Consider the following 17,797-nt stretch of genomic DNA (forward strand, 5'->3'; position numbering starts at 1 on the left):
TTATCTACTGCCCAATGTCGCGAGGAACGTTCTTTAATATATGTTGTGTAAGTTGTTCATTGTTTCATGTAGGAAGGTAAATCTGTTCCCTGGGAGTCCATCTAATCTGGGATCACTCAGTAACCACATCCTTCCAGTCTGGGCTCCATAACCAGGATGCTCCAGGGTCCGAAAAAATGAAATGCTCTAGGCTTTTGAGAAATCCAGCAGATTTATAATTTTTTTAAACTTTTATTTAATGAATATAAATTTCCAAAGTACAGCTTATGGATTACAATGGCTTTCCCCACCCCAGCTTCCCTCCCACCCACAACCCTCCCCTTTCCCTCTCCCTCCCCCCTTCCATTCACATCAAGATTCATTTTCAATTCTCTTTATATACAGAAGACCAGTTTAGCATATATTAAGTAAAGATTTCAACAGTTTGCACCCCCATAGAAACACAAAGTGAAAAATACTGTTTGAGTACTCGTTATAGCATTAAATCACAATGTACAGCACATTAAGGACAGAGATCCTACATGAGGAGTAAGTGCACAGTGACTCCTGTTGTTGACTTAACAAGTTGACACTCTTGTTTATGGCATCAGTAATCACCCTAGGGTCTTGTCATGAGTTGCCAAGGCTATGGAAGCCTTTTGAGTTCGCTGACTCTGATCATATTTAGACAAGGTCATAGTCAAAGTGGAAGTTCTCTCCTCCCTTCAGAGAAAGGTACCTCCTTCTTTGATGACCTGTTCTTTCCATTGGGATCTCACTCGCGGAGATCTTTCATGTAGGTGGTTTGAGGTAAGTCAGCTTGAGCATGTCCCGAATTGCACATCTCTTCCCTCTCTTACTCCCACTCTTATATTTAACAGCGATCACTTTTCAGTTAAGTTTCAACACTTGAGAATAACTGTGTATTGATTACAGTATTCAACCAAAAGTATTAAGTGGAACAAATAAACAAAAAAATACTAAGAGGGATAACGTATTAAGTTGTTCATCAACAGTCAGGGCAAGGGCTAATCAAGTCACCATTTCTCATAGTGTTCATTTCACTTTAACAGGTTTCCTTTTTGGTGTTCAGTTAGTTGTCACTGATCAGGGAGAACATATGGTATTTGTCCCTTTGGGACTGGCTTATTTCACCCAGCATAATGTTTTCCAAATTCCTAACAGGGATCACTTTTCAGTTAAAATTTAAAAACCTAATAATAATTGTGTGTTAATTACAGAGTTCAACCAATTTTACTAGAACAAAAAAAACTACTAACATGGATAAAGTATTACATTGTACATCAACAGTCAGGACAAGAGCTGATCAAGTCACTGTTTCTCATAGTGTCCATTTTACTTCAACAGGTTTCCCCTTTGGTGCTCAGTTAGTTGTCGCCAATCAGGGAGAACATATGATATTTGTCCCTTTGGGACTGGCTTAATTTGCTCAGCATGATGTTTTCCAAATTCCTCCATCTTGTTGCAAATGACTGGATTTCATTGTTTTTGACTGCTGTATAGTATTCTATAGAGTACATGTCCCATAATTTCTTTATACAAGTCTAACCCTACCATTCAACCCAGCCATCCCACTCCTTGGAATTTACCAAAAGGAAATTAAATTGGCAAACAAAAAAGCTGTCTGCACCTTAATGTTTATTGCAGCTCAATTCACAATAGCTAAGACCTGGAACCAACCCAGATTTATAAATTTATAAAGGAAGGCAATGAACTTAGAAAATGAAAAATCAAGGCCGGTGCTGTGGCTCACTAGGCTAATCCTCCGCCTGTGGCCCCAGCACCCAAGGTTCTAGTCCGGGTCGGGGTGCTGGATTCTGTCCCGGTTGCTCCTCTTCCAGTCCAGCTCTCTGCTGTGGCCCGGGAGTGCAGTGGAGGATGGCCCAAGTCTTTGGGCCCTGCACCCACACGGGAGACCAGGAAGAAGCACCTGGCTCCTGGCTTTGGATCTGCGTGGTGCGCTGGCTGCAATGCGCTGGCTGCAGCAGCCACTGGGGGGGTGAACCAATGGAAAAGGAAGACCTCTCTCTCTCTCTCCACTCTCTCTCTCTCTCACTGTCCACTCTGCCTGTCCAAAAAAAAAAAAAAAAAAAAAGGCTGGTGCCGCGGTTCAATACGCTAATCCTACACCTGCGGCGCTGGCACCCCGGGTTCTAGTCCCAGTAGAGGCGCCGGATTCTGTCCCGGTTGCCCCTCTTCCAGGCCAGCTCTCTGCTGTGGCCAGGGAGTGCAGTGGAGGATGGCCCAAGTGCTTGGGCCCTGCACCCCATGGGAGGCCAGGAGAAGCACCTGGCTCCTGGCTTCGGATCAGCGCAGTGTGCCGGACACAGCGCACTGGCCACGGCGGCCATTGGAGGGTGAACCAATGGCAAAAGAAGACCTTTTTCTCTGTCTCTCTCTCTCACTGTCCACTCTGCCTGTCAAAAAAAAAAAAAAAAAAAGAGAGAGAAAAATCAATGTGGAAGACTTAGACTTTAGTGTAAATCAGCAGCAATCAAGATTGGCATAAGGAAAGTCATAGAGACACATGAAGCAAAACAAAGTCCAGAAATAGATCCACACTTACATGTGGTGAATTGAGTGCCAAAGAAAAGGAGGAAAATACAGTGTTTTCAGTCTCTGGTGCTAACAAGTGTACATTCACATCCATAAAGTAAACCAGCACCCCATCTAACACTATAGAAAAAATTAGCCCCAGTGGATCACAGACCTGACACTGTAAAACTTCCAGAAGAAAACATCTTTGTTGAGTGACATACCAAAAGCTTAATGTATAAATTAAAAACAGAAATCAACTTCCATCAAATTTAAAAGCTTTTGGATTTTAAGAAACACTGTTTTTAAAAAAGGCAAGACATAGACTAGGAGAAAGTCTGTTGCAAAACATACATCAGGCTAAGAACTTGTATCTAGAATGTACAAAGCACACATCAAAGGATTTGAACCTAGAAACTACCAAGTATTCTTATAACTCAAAAATAAGGAGTCAAGCAACCCAATTAGAAGCAAGGCATAAGGTCTTTGTAAAATAAGGACCCAATTTTGGAATAGACATTTTACAAATGAAGACAAGTGAATAGCCAAGAAGCAAATGAAAGGTTCTCAGCATCATTAACCATCAGAGAAATGGCAGCTAAAAATTCCAGCTCCCTGCTAACACACCTGGGAAAGCAGAAGAGGATGACCCAAGTACTTGGACCCCTGGCTCCCACGTGGAAGACCTGGATAGAGTTCTAGGCTCCTGGATTTAGTCTGGCCCAGCCCTGGCAGTTGTGGCTATTTGGGGAGTAAATAGCAAATGGAAGATTCTCTCTCTCTCACTCACTCTCTCTTGTCTTTCTCTCTCTCCCTCCCTCCCCTCTCTGTCACTTTGCCTTTCAAATAAATAAAATAAATCTTTTTTAAAAAATGGTTAAGGAAAAGTCACAGATGAGCTGAGTAAATGGCCTCAGATGTGAAAAAGAAGGTTAAAGTCGAGAGAATGCAAATTGAAGGAGCCATGAGATTCGAGTTTACATTCATTAGAAAGAGCTATAACACTTAATATTCCTAAGAATTTAAAGAGAAGAATGCACTCATATTTCGGCAGAAATGTGCGCTGTCATGGCCTGTGGCAGAAGTAATCTGGTAGCATCTGTGAAAAATGAAAGCGCATATATCATTTAACCTTCCAGGCTTCTCCCAAAAATGCCAATAGAAATAAAAGCAGATGTATTGACGGACATGTTAATGCACAAAATGTTTATTGCAGCATTGTTTTTAAGGCACAAAACTAGATCAAAGTGGATGCCTGTCAAGAGGGGAGTATTGGTTTAATAAATTCTATTGCACATGTACTACATTCTACTGAACAAACAGTAAAATGAGTGAATTAGAGCTACAGTAGGTGGCTTTATTCTACCATTCCTTTACTTTTAAAATACGTATTTATTTATTTGAAAGGCAGAGTTACAGATAGAAGGAGAGGGAGAGGAAGAGGAAGAGGGAGAGGGAGAGGGAGAGGGAGAGGGAGAGAGAGAGAGAGAATCTTCCATCCACTGGTTCACTCCCAAATGGCCATAATGGCTGGAGCTGAAGCAGGCTGAAGCCAAGAGCCTGGAACTCCATGAGAGTTTCCCACATGAGTGACAAGTGCCCAAGCACTTAGGCCATCCTCCACTGCTTTCCCAGGTGCATTAGCATGGATCTTGGTTGAAAGTGAAGCAGCCGAGACTCCAACCAGTTCCCATAAAGGATGCTGACATTGCAGGCACGGGTTTAATCAACTACACCACAATGCCAGTCCCTCTAAAATTTATTTTTTTTAATTTCTTAAATTTGGAAGTTGGGGGGGGGGAGAGATGCTCCCCTATCCATTGGTTTACTCCTTAAATGCTTACAGCATCTCAGGCTGAGCTAGGACAGATGCAGGAGCCAGGAACTCAATCCAGGTCTCTCATGTGGATGGCAGGAACCCAATTATTTGAGACATAATCTGCTGCCTACCAGGGTCTTCATTGGCAGGAAGCTGGAGTGGGGAGCCACACCTCTGGACATTGAATCTAGGCACTCCCATGTGGGATGTGGGCATCTTGACTACAGTTTAAACTGCTAAGGCAAAGGCTCACCTGCTGCCTATTATTGATTAAGAAATACAATATGCAGAAAAGGCTGTAAAGTTGTTTCCTTTTTATCAAATGACTAAAATTCCATTTTACATACAAATATTAGTATGTATATTTGTATAGTACTGTGAACATGAAGAGAAAATATCCAAAGACCTATAGCAGATTTTTAAATGCTTCTGTGAGCTGACCCATATTTGGTGTGTTGATATATGTGTGTGAGTAGAACCGCGGCTCACTTGGCTAATCCTCCACCTGTGGCGCTGGCACCCCGGGTTCTAGTCCCAGTTGGGGTGCCAGTTCTATCCCGGTTGCTCCTCTTCCAGTCCAGCTCTCTGCTGTGGCCCAGGAAGGCAGTGGAGGATGGCCCAAGTGCTTGGGCCCTGCACCCACATGGGAGACCAGGAAGAAGCACCTGGCTCCTGGCTTCCGATCAGCGCTGCTGTAGCGGCCATTTGGGGGGTGAACCAATGGAAGGAAGACCTTTGTCTCTCTCTCTCTCTCTCTCTCTCTCTAACTCTGCCTATCAAAAAAATTTAAAAAAATTTAAAAAACCTGTGAGATGCAGCAAAATCAATATTAAGGGGGAAGTTAATAGCATTAAGTAGCTACATTAACAAAGAGAAATGTCTTAAATTAAAGATCTGGCTTTGGATCGGTGCAGTGCTGGCCGTAGCGGCCATTTAGGGGGTGAACCAATGGAAAAGGAAGACTTTTCTGTGTCTCTCTCTCTAACTCTGCCTGTCAAAAAACAAAAAAACAAACAAACAAAAAACAAACAAACAAACAAAAGAAGTCGAGGGAGGCAACACACAGTCCAACCAAACAACATTTTATTTCTTGCCCTTGCAAAGTACGAAGGCCTGGGAGAGTTTCCAGGCAATTTTCTCAATGTGTTGCCTTAGCCTTCAAGGCCATTTAGGTCTTATGGAATCTTCCTATCAACACATGTTTTCCTGATCAGTGTGGCAGAGGTCAAGAGAACACAGGATTGTGCACCAGTAATCATTAAAGGTTTTCTCTGGGAATTGGTGTCTGTCATTTTGCTTTTTTTTTTTTTTTTTTTTTTCAAAACAAGGCACATGGTTGTATAAAAATTCAAGGCATTGGGAAAATTTATTTCTCCTGTGCTTCTCTGCAAAGGGAAGAATAATGGAAATACTTTTAAGTAGCAATAATATGTATGTTATAATATTCATTAAAAAGACAATTTCTATAAAATTTATAGAAATTAAAAGTATCTATTATATAAAGAAACTAAACTTTAAAATGACTTCAGGATTATATTTTATAAATAAACACTTTATCAAATAGAAGGAATGAATAGCAAAAATGGAATTATATATATCTCAATAAAGTGACTAAGATTATAAATTTTGATAAAATCCAGTGATGATGAAAGTGTTGGAAAGAAAAACTGTCCTATACTTCGGGTGTGCAAATACATTTGTACATTTCTGAAATATAATCAGGTGGCAGATATCAAAATGTAATTTCTGAGTTCTATTTTGGCCTAGTAATAGGACTCACAAGGATTCACCCTTGAAAACAGACAGGTGCACACAGATATATGTAAAGAAATGTTCATGCAGCACAATAAAAGGGAAAATAGTCTGAACGTATTCCTACCAGGGGTGAGTTAATTAACATATGCTAAGTGATTATACCAGAGTACTGTGATATTCACTAAAAGAGATGAGGTGGGTTTTGTTTAACACAAAAATCCACTCAAAGCATGTGTTTGTTACCTATTGTTAATGTTACAACCAGCATCAGCAGCTAAATCCGCTTCTGGTTAACAGTCAAAAAGGGCTCGGATCCATGGTTTGTCTCTGACTCACATGGAGTCAGCTGGGACAGAAGGATCTATTCCAAAGTGGCTTCTTCACTTTTGCTTCTGGTGCCTTGGCATACTTTGGTTTCTTTCCCTCCCGAGGAGAAATCTCATCTCCCAGGATTTTCTGGGCTTCCTCACAGTGTGAAGGTGGGCTCAGGATAATACACTTCTTACAGGTGGCTGGTTTTCAAGAAACATGAAATGGAAGTGGTCAGGCAAGTTATGAAATATTGCTATTATTTGAATATTTGACCCCCAAACTCATGCAGAAATTTAAACCTAAGCCATAAGTTATTGGTACTGAGGGAGTGAAAACTTATCCCAGTTGTGGTATTGAGAGACGGGGTGTTTGGTAAGGGATTGAATTGGATGAGGTTAGTGGGGAGCCCCTTCTTTGAATTCTGGAGGCTTTGTAAGGGTGAAGACAGACACACAGACATGCATGCTTCCTCCCTCTCACCATGTGATGCCTGTGCCACCGCGGGACTCTGCCAGCACAAAGGTCACCACCAGAGGTCAAATCAATGGGGCTGCCAGACCTTGAACTTCAGAACTCTGAGCCAAAGACATCTCTTCCTCTTACATAGTTAAGTTGCCTTAAGTACTACAGTGACAAAAAGCTGACTAATACAGCAAGGCACAGAAGTAGCATAGCATTATGTGAGCAGTATGCTATTGATTGACCCGATCCAAAAGCCTGCTCAGATTCAAGGGTACTAAGAAAAAAAGCATTTCTTGCCAGGCGAGAGACAAGAACGCTTGCAGGAGATGCACAGGATTAGGCACGATGTTGTGGCCATCTTTGGAAAATCCTGTCTGGTACAGCATCATATAATTTAATTTATGTAACTATTCCTTGCTCTTTATGCTTAAAAATCTGGAAAATACATGGCAATGTTTTTGCATCAAACACTGTTTTCTACCTTAGATTCTTCAGTGTTTTGCTTATAGTAAACATGAGTTACTTTTATAATCGGCAATTTTTAAAGAATCCTAACTTTGATATTAAATAGAACTGTGGAAAATTGTACTCACTCAGAATTTGCAGTGCCCAAAGCATGCACTTAAATGGGTGACATTATTTTACTCTGTGGAAAATTTCAGGAGGGACCTCTACATATAACTTTCCATATTTGCTGATGGAGTAGGAGTGATAGTTTCTTAGTAAAATTGAATTTGAGAAATGGATTTAAATAATAGAAGCCATTATTCAAAATGAGCTTAATGTGGTCCCCACCCAGATGAAAGATGTATGCAATGAAATGGAGCAGATAAAAGCCTTGCAGTTGCATCATGCAAATTATGTGGTATTAAAAACTAGATGAAAACATTAAAAAGGATGCAGATCAAAAACTCCAAGGAGGAAGAGCTCAGGGGTTAAGTGTCCTTTTCAGCACTAAGAGGAGTGATCTCAGCTTTGGGTGGGCCTGGGTCTTGTGGACGTGATGTTGTCAGTCATCAGGGTGACAGCAGATGTAGAGATCTGCAGATTTTCCATTGCTTTCACCCATCTTCTCAAGCACACCCAGAAGTCATAATGCTGGAATTACATTGACACAATCATCCCCATGGAAACCGAGCTTGGTGTCATAAACATGGCATTATGACTTCTCAGCAGGAGGAGGCAGATGGAATTTTGGCACTGAATGTGCAAGATTTATTCACAAACACAAATGTCTTGGAGAACAACACCAAGGGTGGGGAATAGAAAGGGCAGGACGTTGACCTTATAATATGTGTTTTGACAACGTTTTCAATTTGTTCACCTCTGGCAGGTCTTGATTTTGCCTGTTGCTTTTTCACTGTGTGTTTGGCATGGTATGGTCTCATCTTAATCATGGCTGTCCGGCCTGGCAGAGGCTACACTGATAGAGAAGTTGAGACCCAGAGAAGGGGATGAGCTTGCCATGTCAGCTCATGAGCCAGTGGCCTTGCTGAGGCCAAGGCCTTCTGCTTCTCTCAGTCCACACATTTGAGTTTCCCTGTCAGTGTCTCAGTTTGATTTTGAGAACATGATGTGTGCATCCGGTCGGACAGAATCTTGTGCCCCCAACCCCTTGCCCCCCGCAACGTCCTGCCCAAACATATAGCAAATAAACTAGAAAGTTTTCCTGTCTCTCACAAAAGTCCCTGGTACTAAGAGTCTATATTATATGATGGCATTATATGGTGCCATGTCTATATTATATTACCTATGAAGGTACTTCGAAAAGTTCGTGGAAAATGAAATCAAAGGGTAAGTTTATTGTGGTGTAAAAGTGGGTTGAGCAGCCGGCATTGTGGTGCAGTGAGTTAAGATGCTCTCTGGGATACTAGCATCCCACATCAGATGGAGCACAGGTTTGAGTCCTGGCTGCTCTGCTTCCAACCCAGCTCCCTGCTGATGTGCCTGGGAAAGTATTGGAAGATGGTCCAAGTACTCAGACCCCTGCCATACATGTGGGAGACCTGGATGGAGTTCTGGGCTCCTGGCTTCGGCCTGGTCCACCCCAGCCATTGCAGCCATTTGGGGAGTGAACCATCAGGTGGAAGATCTCTCTCTCTCTCTCTTTCCTCTCTCTCACTCTCTAGCTCTCTCTATTGCTCTTTCAAATAAATAAAATCAATCTTTAAAAAATCCAAATGCATTTTTCATGAACTTTCTGAAGACCTTCTGCAAAGTATGTGCAACTCTAGCAATAAAAGGCTATTTGATTTTTCTCCCCCGCTGCAAACTATGCTTCCCTGGCCCTCTAGGACGAGATGTCACTCACCATATTTGCATCCCACACAGAGCAAGGGAAGGGCATTCCCCCATCATTAAGAAGCACGACCTAGAAGCTGCACACTTGCTTCTGTTTATGTCCCATTGGCTAGGAAGGAGTCAAACACTTGGTTTCAAAGGCATCTAGACAGCCACGTGTTCAGCTAAGTATGGACAATCTGTTATGGGAGGAGAGGAGCCCAAAACTGGCAGCAACCGGTGGGCTCTGCTGGAGCTTGGGCCTCCTGTCATAGAGCATTGCTTTCAAGGACTGCCTACTAATTCCCATTCAGCTAACGCAATGACTGAAGACTGATGATGGTATTTGCTTAGAGGGTATTCAAAATCGCAATCACTATACTGGATATAGAGATCACTGACTTGACAGAAAGATTAGACGCTCTACCTGAGATCAAAGAAAGTAACTGACCACTACCGTATGTGTTAGGGCTGTAGGCAAGACCTTCCAGTTCACTGACTGTAAAAATAAACTTACCTCTTTTTACCCAATAGTCTAGCCTGTGTGGCTCATCGTTGGAGAAGCTTTGCTTACTTTGAAGATGGGAACATGGATATTCATGGACAGCCAGCAGCTTTCTCTGCAGGGTGACACAGCTACAGTGACTGAGCTTCAACCATTTCTTTTGTTCTAGTATGAGAGAGAGAGAGGAGTCAGAGGGAGGAGAGGGGGTGGGAAAAGACAAGTAAGGGGGGAGGAAAGAAGAAAAGGGTAGAGGGAGGAAGGTGAGGAGAAATGAGGGGGGAAGGAAAGAGAGAAAGAGAGCGAGATGGCCGGCACTGTTGATAAGCCCACACTCTAACCAGTGGATCATAGCACATTTTCGAATTTCCAAGGAATTCTTGCTGGCTCAAAGCTAGAGTCCAATAATTTTTGAGTGGCTCTTGTATTTTCATTTCCTTATTCATCTGTTACCCTGGGCTCTAGTCCCATTGGCCATGGCAAGGGAGATTTCTAATACCCATTTATGAACTTAGTACTATTATTCAGTATTCCCTTGGCCCCCTCTTTCTTCCAGGAGCTCTTGGTGTGAATCGACTCAGGCCTTGGAATTGAGGAGTGGGCTGTGAGTTTCTCCATAGTGATTGCAATAAGTCATATGTGACAGAGCCATAGCATCCAATCCCACCGAGCCACTAGCACTACAGAGGTGCTCATCGTTTTGGTCCTAGAGACCCCAATGATCAAATGATCTCACACATTTCTAATTTCTGCTTGGGTTCTGCTGTGTGATACAGGAACTGTGCCCAGCTTGCTTCAGGCCTATAAGTGCTGCCAGTTGTCTTCTGTCACTCCTGGGCACTTCATCCTAATTGAAAAAGGAAGATCTCATTTTATGGGTGGCCTTTATCTTAATCCTCTGTTTGCAAAAGATAGTCCCTTAACTCTTTTCAAAGGCAAATGTGTTCTTTTGCCAGAAATGCAAAGCTCATTGAACATTTGAAAATCAAATAATGTAACTCACCTTATTAACAGGAAAAGGAAAAACCGCATGAGCATTTCAATAAATGCATAAAAAGCATTTGACAGAATTCAACATCTAGTTGTGATTTTAAAGAGAATCCCCCAGTAAGCTTGGTAATAAAGAGAATTTTCTTGACCCAATAAAGGGCAACTACAAAAAGGCATACAACTAGCACCACGGTTAATGGTGAAAGACTGAATACTTTCTCCCTGAGATAAGGAAGGAAATAAGCCTGTCTATTCTTACCACTTCTATTGAACCTTTTGTTAGAGGTCTTAGCCAGCAAAAGCAAGAAAAAGAAATGAAAGACATTTAGATTGAAAAGGAAGAGGTATGCTCTCTTTATTGGCAGGTGACATGATCTTCTACACAGCCAATCCTGAAGAATCTACAAAAACTATTGGAACAAATAAGGGATGTTAGCAAAGTTGCAGAATACAAGATCAATACAGAAAAATAAACGGTACAATAAATTGTATAATGCGCAATTGCAATTGAAATTTAAAAGCTAATACCACTTACAATAACATCAAATCCTACAAAAACGCTTGGGGACAAAATTGACAAAGGATGTAAAAACCTGTGCTCAGAAATCACAAACCACAGCTGACAGAAATAAAGAATCAAACAACTAACTAAATAGAGTGAGGGGGCCTGTGCTGTAGGCTAAGCCTCCACCTGCGGCACCAGCTGCCCATATGGGTACTGATTGGAGATTCAGTTGCTCCACTTCCAATCCAGCTCTCTGCTATGGCTTGGGAAAGCAGTAGAAGACGGTCCAAGTACTTGGGTCCCTGCAGCTATGTGGGAGACCTGGAAGAAGCTCCAGGCTCTTGGCTTCAGATATGCTCAGCTCCAGCTGTTGTGACCATCTGGGGAATGAACCAGCAGATAGAAGATCTCTCTCTCTCTCTCTCTCTTTTTCTCTCTCCTTCTGCCTCTCTGTAGCTCTGCCTTTCAAATAAATAAGTATATAAATCTTAAAAAAAAATCTTCCTGGAATGGATGTAGTTCGGCCAATGTTTAAAAAAAAACACAGGCGGACTAAGAAATTTGAGAAGGTCAGGTAGGAACCTCTGGTTCTGGTGTGCAACGAGATGATGAGTTCTCTGGATTTTCCTTTGGTCTCACATATGCTGCCCATGGAGCTGAAAATACTGAGCTGAGAACCTGGAAATAATAATGGATGCAGATGGAGGAAAAAGGCCCAAAAAGTCTAGGAAAGAGGAAACAAGATAGAAAATACTTAGACAACAGCTTCTCCACTCCAACCCAACACCATGGCCCATCCCCACCCGTGCCACCAAAAGTGAGAGTATATAAAGCACTCCAACATCACCCTAAGGAGGAGCTGCCAGAGAAGGCCAAGCAGGGAGCTTGGATTCATGCCTTGCAGCATCAGTGGAGACCTCATGGTGCACTTGGACTTCCACTGCATCTAGCAGTTGGCAAGTGCCCTTCATCTCCCCATGTGTAGGTGCAGAAGCAGGACAAATGGAGAGTTGGAACTTTCCCAATAGCCTAGTAGTAATGAGGTCATCCCATCCCAGTGGCAGTGGAGACTGCATGGGGAGCTGGAATCATTCTTCTGTTTGGCAGTAGCAAGGAGCCCTCAACACACAGTGTCAGAGGAGGCTGAGAAGAATCTGAACTTCTACTCCCACTGATCACAAGACAGCAGGGAGGTGTCAGAAAGAGCTTACACAGGTTTAAAATAGGATCTTGAGTTTCATAACATATGAAAATGTCCAACTTTCAATCAAAAATCACTAAGAATAGTTTGAAGAACCAAAATGATCTCAAATTGAATTAAAAAAAGACTATCAATATGTATCTGCACCAAGATGATAGAAATTTCTTTTCTCCCACTGGAAAGTAAGTTCTGTTGAGATCCCACCAGCTGCACAGTCTGTTCCTGACATTAAACTCCTTCTTCCTTGGTGATTCAGTCTTTGTGTTAAGTGGTTCCATGAATGCCTTCTACTCCTCCACAGTCCAGAAGCAGCCATGGCCAAACTTGGAAGTGGTGTCAATAAACTTCAGATCAGCCTTCTCCAGGGTCAGCCATTCTGTCTGCAATAGCAGGGACTTGTGGAGAGTGAACACTCACTTGTTGGTCTTTACCACACAGCCTCTCAATGTGATAAAGTCATGGGTCACTTCCCTTTTGTGGATAAAGCCACCCAGAGGTTTGATGTTATTGTTAGGTCGCAGTCGGTAGAGAGGTTATTCTTTTATTTTCAGTTGTCATTTTCTTTAAAATTTTTTTCATTAATTTAAAGAGAAACTATTTCAAGTAATTCATAGAAATAATTCTAAGAATATAATGATACTGGGGCTGGTGCTGTGGTTAAGCATCCACCTGCAGTGCTGACATCGCGTATGGGCACCGATTCAAATCCTGGCTGCTCCTCTTCCAATCCAGCTCTCTGCTGATGGCCTGGCACAGCAGTGGAAGATGGCCCAAGTGCTTGGGCCCCTGCACCCACGTGGGAGACCCGGAGGAAGCTCCTGGCTTCTGGCTTCAGGTCAAGCCCAGCTCCAGCCATTGTGGCCATCTGGGGAGTGAACCAGTGGATAGAAGACCTCTCTCACTGTCTCTCCCTCTCTCTGTCTGTAACTCTGCCTCTCAAGTTAAAAAATAAATATTTTAAAAAGGAATATAATGATACTTCCCACCCTCCCTTCTTGTTCCTCTTTTTTCTTTTTTAACTTTTGTGATAACGTATTTTTTATTTACTCTATAATCACAGGCATAATGCTCCACTAGAGTTGAACACATTGAAAATAGAAACACCACAGTTCATCAATAATACAGACAAGTGTTATAAACAAAAGGCAAATCCCATGGTGGCAGTTTCATTCATGTTTTATTATGGGTTTTTTGGGGTCCTATCTATATTAGCCACTGTAAATCAGAGAAAACATATGATTTTTTTTTCTTTTTGAGATTGGCTCATTTCACTAGACATGCTGGTCTCTAGATGCATCCATTCTGTGGCAGAAGACAGTACTTCATTTTTAACGGCTGAGTAGTATTCCATAGTGTATATATAACACATTTTCTTTACACAGTCATCAGTTGTTGGGCATCTGGGTTGATTCATTGTCTTAGTTATTGTGAATTGAGTTGCTATAAACATGAAGCTACAAGCACTGATTTCATTTGCTTTGGGTGTATTCCCAGTAATGGAATGCCTGGGGTCATATGGTAGACTTTTTTTTTTAATTTCTGAGGAGTCTCCATTCTGTCTTCCATAATGGCTGTACCAGTTTATGTTCCCAACAACAGTATAATAAGGTACCTCTTTCTCCACAAACTCACCACCACTTATTATTTTTTGATTTTTGGATAATAGCCAATTCTAACTGGGGTGAGGTAGAACTCCATTGTGGTTTTTATTTGCATTTCCTGAACATCTTTTCATGTGTCTGTTGTCCATTTGCATCCTTTGAAAAATGCCTGCACCTGTCCTTTGCCCATTTCCTAATTGGATTGCTTGTTTTGTGCTGTTGAGCTTCTAGAGCTCCTTATATATATTCTGGATATTAAACCTTTATCAGACAAATAGTTTGGTAATATTTTCTTCCATTCTGTTGGTTGCCTGTCACTTTCATGATTTCTTTGCCTTGAAGAGGCTTCTTAGTCTGATGTAAACCCGTTGTTTATTTTTGTTTTTATTGCCTTTGCTTCTGGGGTCTTTTCAAAGACATCTTTTCCTGTGCTGATGTCTTACAGTATTTCCCCCTGTTTTCCTCTAGTAATTTGATGGTTTCAGGTCTTAGGTTTAGATGTCTGATCAGTTGTGAGTGGACTTTTGTATAGGGTGTACTTCCACATGTGGAGATCCAATTTTCCCAACACCATTTCTTAAGATACTCTCTTTTCTCCAGGGAGTGATTTTTAGTCATTTGTCAAAGGTTAGTTGGTTGTAGATGTGTGGATTCGTTTCTGAGGTTCTATTCTGCTCCATTGGTCCACATGTCTGTTTTTGTGCCAGGACCAAGCTGTTTTGATTGTACCCATCTGGAGGCATTGTTTCTGGTCAGTTTCCCTTCCTCCATCAGGTAGCCCTGCCCAATCTGGTAGATATTGTTGATCTCCATGTGGTGTAGTAGCCTTTCTGCCCAGCCCATGCCACAGGGAAAGGCACACTTCCAGGGTGCCATGCTCCAAATACAAGCAACTTTTCACAGCCTCGTTGGGTCTTGTGGGGCAGCTTCTTGGTGTGCCAGCAGCTGGTGGCCTCTTTGTGGCCTTTGTCTTGGGACACAACAATGACATCAGTCATTTCATCCTGGGTAGCACTTGATTCACAGGATCTGCTGCTGCAGCCATTCATGGGTCCAATCCAGTTTTTTAGCTATGAGCAATGGTGTCCCTGTTCACCTGGATTTCTGTCGGGTGGGTCTTCTGCTGCTGTGGAAGAAACAGGAGCAGTGATGATGTGCATGACCCGGCAGTGCTTCATGCTGTTGAAGTCCTTCTCCAGATGCTTCTTGCCGCCATGTCTGCCATACGCGGTAAGGTCTACTTTTTTGGCTTATGCTAGTTCTTGTAAAAATGCCTTTTCACTCATAATTGATATGCTTGGCAAAGATGGTCTTTTTCTTTTTAATTTATTTTGAAAGACTTATGGAGAGAGGAAACGACACACACATACACACACACACACAGAGCGACAGAGAGAGGGAGAGAAGAGATCTTTCACTGGTTCACTGCCTAGATGGCTGCAATGGCCAGTGCTGAGTCAGGCTGAAGCCAGGAGCCAAGAGCCTCATCCAGGTCTCCCACATTGGTGGCACTTGAGCAGAGGCCCAAGCACTGCTTTTCCCAGGCACATTAGCAGGGAGCTGGACTGTAAGTGGAGCAGCCAGGACATGAACTGGTGCACATATGGATGCCAGTACTGCAGGCAGTGTTTTACCGCTATGCCACAATGCTGGCCCCAAAGATGGCCTGGAAGATCCAGAGGCCTTGAGGGGTTTCCACATAGCCCACGATGCCTACAAGCACCCTGGGCAGTGTCTCCACACTGGTTAGAGCCTCCACAACTTCCTTCTTGTTCATCTGGGATCCCGGCTCACCAACTTCCTGCACGATGTGAATCATGCCAGTCTTGTAGCTCAGCATGGCTGTGAGGTGCACCGGCTTGGAGGCGTCAAGCCTGCAGCTGTGCTTCTGAAGCAAGGAGCCCAGGGACTTGTGTCTGTGAGTCAAGAACTCCCCGTGGGACATCCTGCTGCCAAATGATAGAAATTTTAGAATTACCTGACAAAAGCTTCATTTATTTATTTATTTATTAAATTTTATTTGTTCATTTGAGAGAGAGAGATAGAGGCAGAGAGAGACAGAAAGAAAAAGATAAACACAGACAGAGAGAGCTCTCATTTGTGGTTCCTTCCCCAAATGCTGGGAGCTGGGAGCCCAATCTGAGACTCCCACAAGGGTGTCAAGGATCTGTCTACTTGAGCCATTGTCTGCTGCCAACCTGCATTAGCAGGGACCTGGAGTCAGGATTCAAACCCTGGCCCTCTGATATGAGATTTCCAATTGGGATTTCCAATTGTCATGTTAACTCTTAGGATAAATGCCTGCGCCACTTGAAAGAGGTAGTATTTTATATTTTTTTAAAGTAGCCATGATAAAAATACTTCAATGAGTATTTATGAACATGTTTGTAATAAATAAAAAGAAAAAAACCAGAAGGACTCAGCAAGCAGAAAATACAAAAAGTGAGCCAGTACAAATTTTGTTTTATTTTTTATTAATATAAAGAGAACAGATTTCAAGTAGTTCATAGATCCAACTTCAAGAATATAATGATGCTTCCTTCCCTCCATCCTTCCCTTCTCCTTCCTTTTTTTCTTTTTTAATTTTTGCGATAATGTATTTTTAATTTACTTTATAGTCACAGGCTTAATGTTCCACTAAGTAAGGAGTTTAACAAGTAAAAAGTAGAAAGATCCCTCTACATCAAGGTATATTACTAATAGGGCTATAAACAATACTCAAATCCCAAGATGTCAATTTCATTCATATATATCTAGGCTTTGCTGGTACTCTATTTATTAGCTACCTCAACTCGGAGAAAATATGTGATATTTGTGTTTTGGGGTCTGGCTTATTTCTCTAAGCATAATGGTCTCAGATTGCATCCATTTTGTTGTGCAAGACTGGATATGTGAATTGAGCTGCTATAAACATCGGGATACAAAGAACTCTTTCAAATGTGCTGATTTAATTTTCTCTGGGTATAGTCCCAGAAGTGGGATTCACAGATATGAAATCAACCCAGATGTCCATCAATTGATGACAGGAAAAATAAAATGTGCTGTATATACATGATGGAATACTACTTATAAAAAGAATGAAATCCTGGTTTTTTTTTTTTGCCAATGCAAACTTTAGAATGGCCAAATATAATGATTTAAAAATATTAGTCATAACAGAATGGAGAGAACAAAGGAGAGAGCAGTAAAGATAGAACAACGAAAGTTATTCACACTGAATACAGAGAGAAAATAGAAGGGAAAAATTGACCAGGTCCTCTGGATCCTGTATGTTATCAGAGTCTTGGAAGGAGGAGGAAAAGAAGAACATGGCTGAAAATGTACCTGAAGAAATAAAAGCTGAGACTCCTCAAATTTTGTGAGAAATATAAACTTAGGCATTTAAGAAGAGTGAACCCCAAATAGAATAAACCCTTAGAAATCCATGCTAAGAAAAGACACCATAATAAAACATTTAAAATGCTAAAGGGAAAATTTTAACATTATCGGATGAAGTAAGCCTAAGAGAATTTGTTGCCTGTTGTGCTATTCTAAAAGGACAACTAAAGAAAATTTTTTAAACAAAAAGGAAACAATAAAAGTAGAAACCTAGGATTATCAGGAACAATATGCTAAGCAAAAAATATAGCAGGAGCAGTGGATATTCCTTCTTTTGAATTTTCAAAATTACGTTTGACTTTTGAAGCAAAATTTATAACACTGGATGATGTGGTTCTAAATATGAGCTATAGATGTGAAAATGTTAAGACAATTACACTATAAATAGGGAAGGTACAGGATGGTTAGATAGGTTTCTATACTTCATTCAAACTGATATAATGATGACACTAGTAGA

The 17,797-nt window shown here is 41.7% G+C and overlaps 1 pseudogene; it reads right to left on the minus strand.

Annotated features, from left to right (window-relative positions):
* The window catches only part of LOC100349706 (large ribosomal subunit protein uL3-like), a 45,457-nt pseudogene extending 29,550 nt beyond the window's left edge, over positions 1-15,907 (minus strand).
* Between the last annotated feature and the right edge of the window lie 1,890 nt (positions 15,908-17,797).

This window comes from Oryctolagus cuniculus, chromosome 18, assembly GCF_051225735.1.
Source record: "Oryctolagus cuniculus isolate XC-2025 breed Fujian yellow rabbit chromosome 18, ASM5122573v1, whole genome shotgun sequence".
Taxonomy (NCBI): Eukaryota; Metazoa; Chordata; class Mammalia; order Lagomorpha; family Leporidae; genus Oryctolagus; species Oryctolagus cuniculus.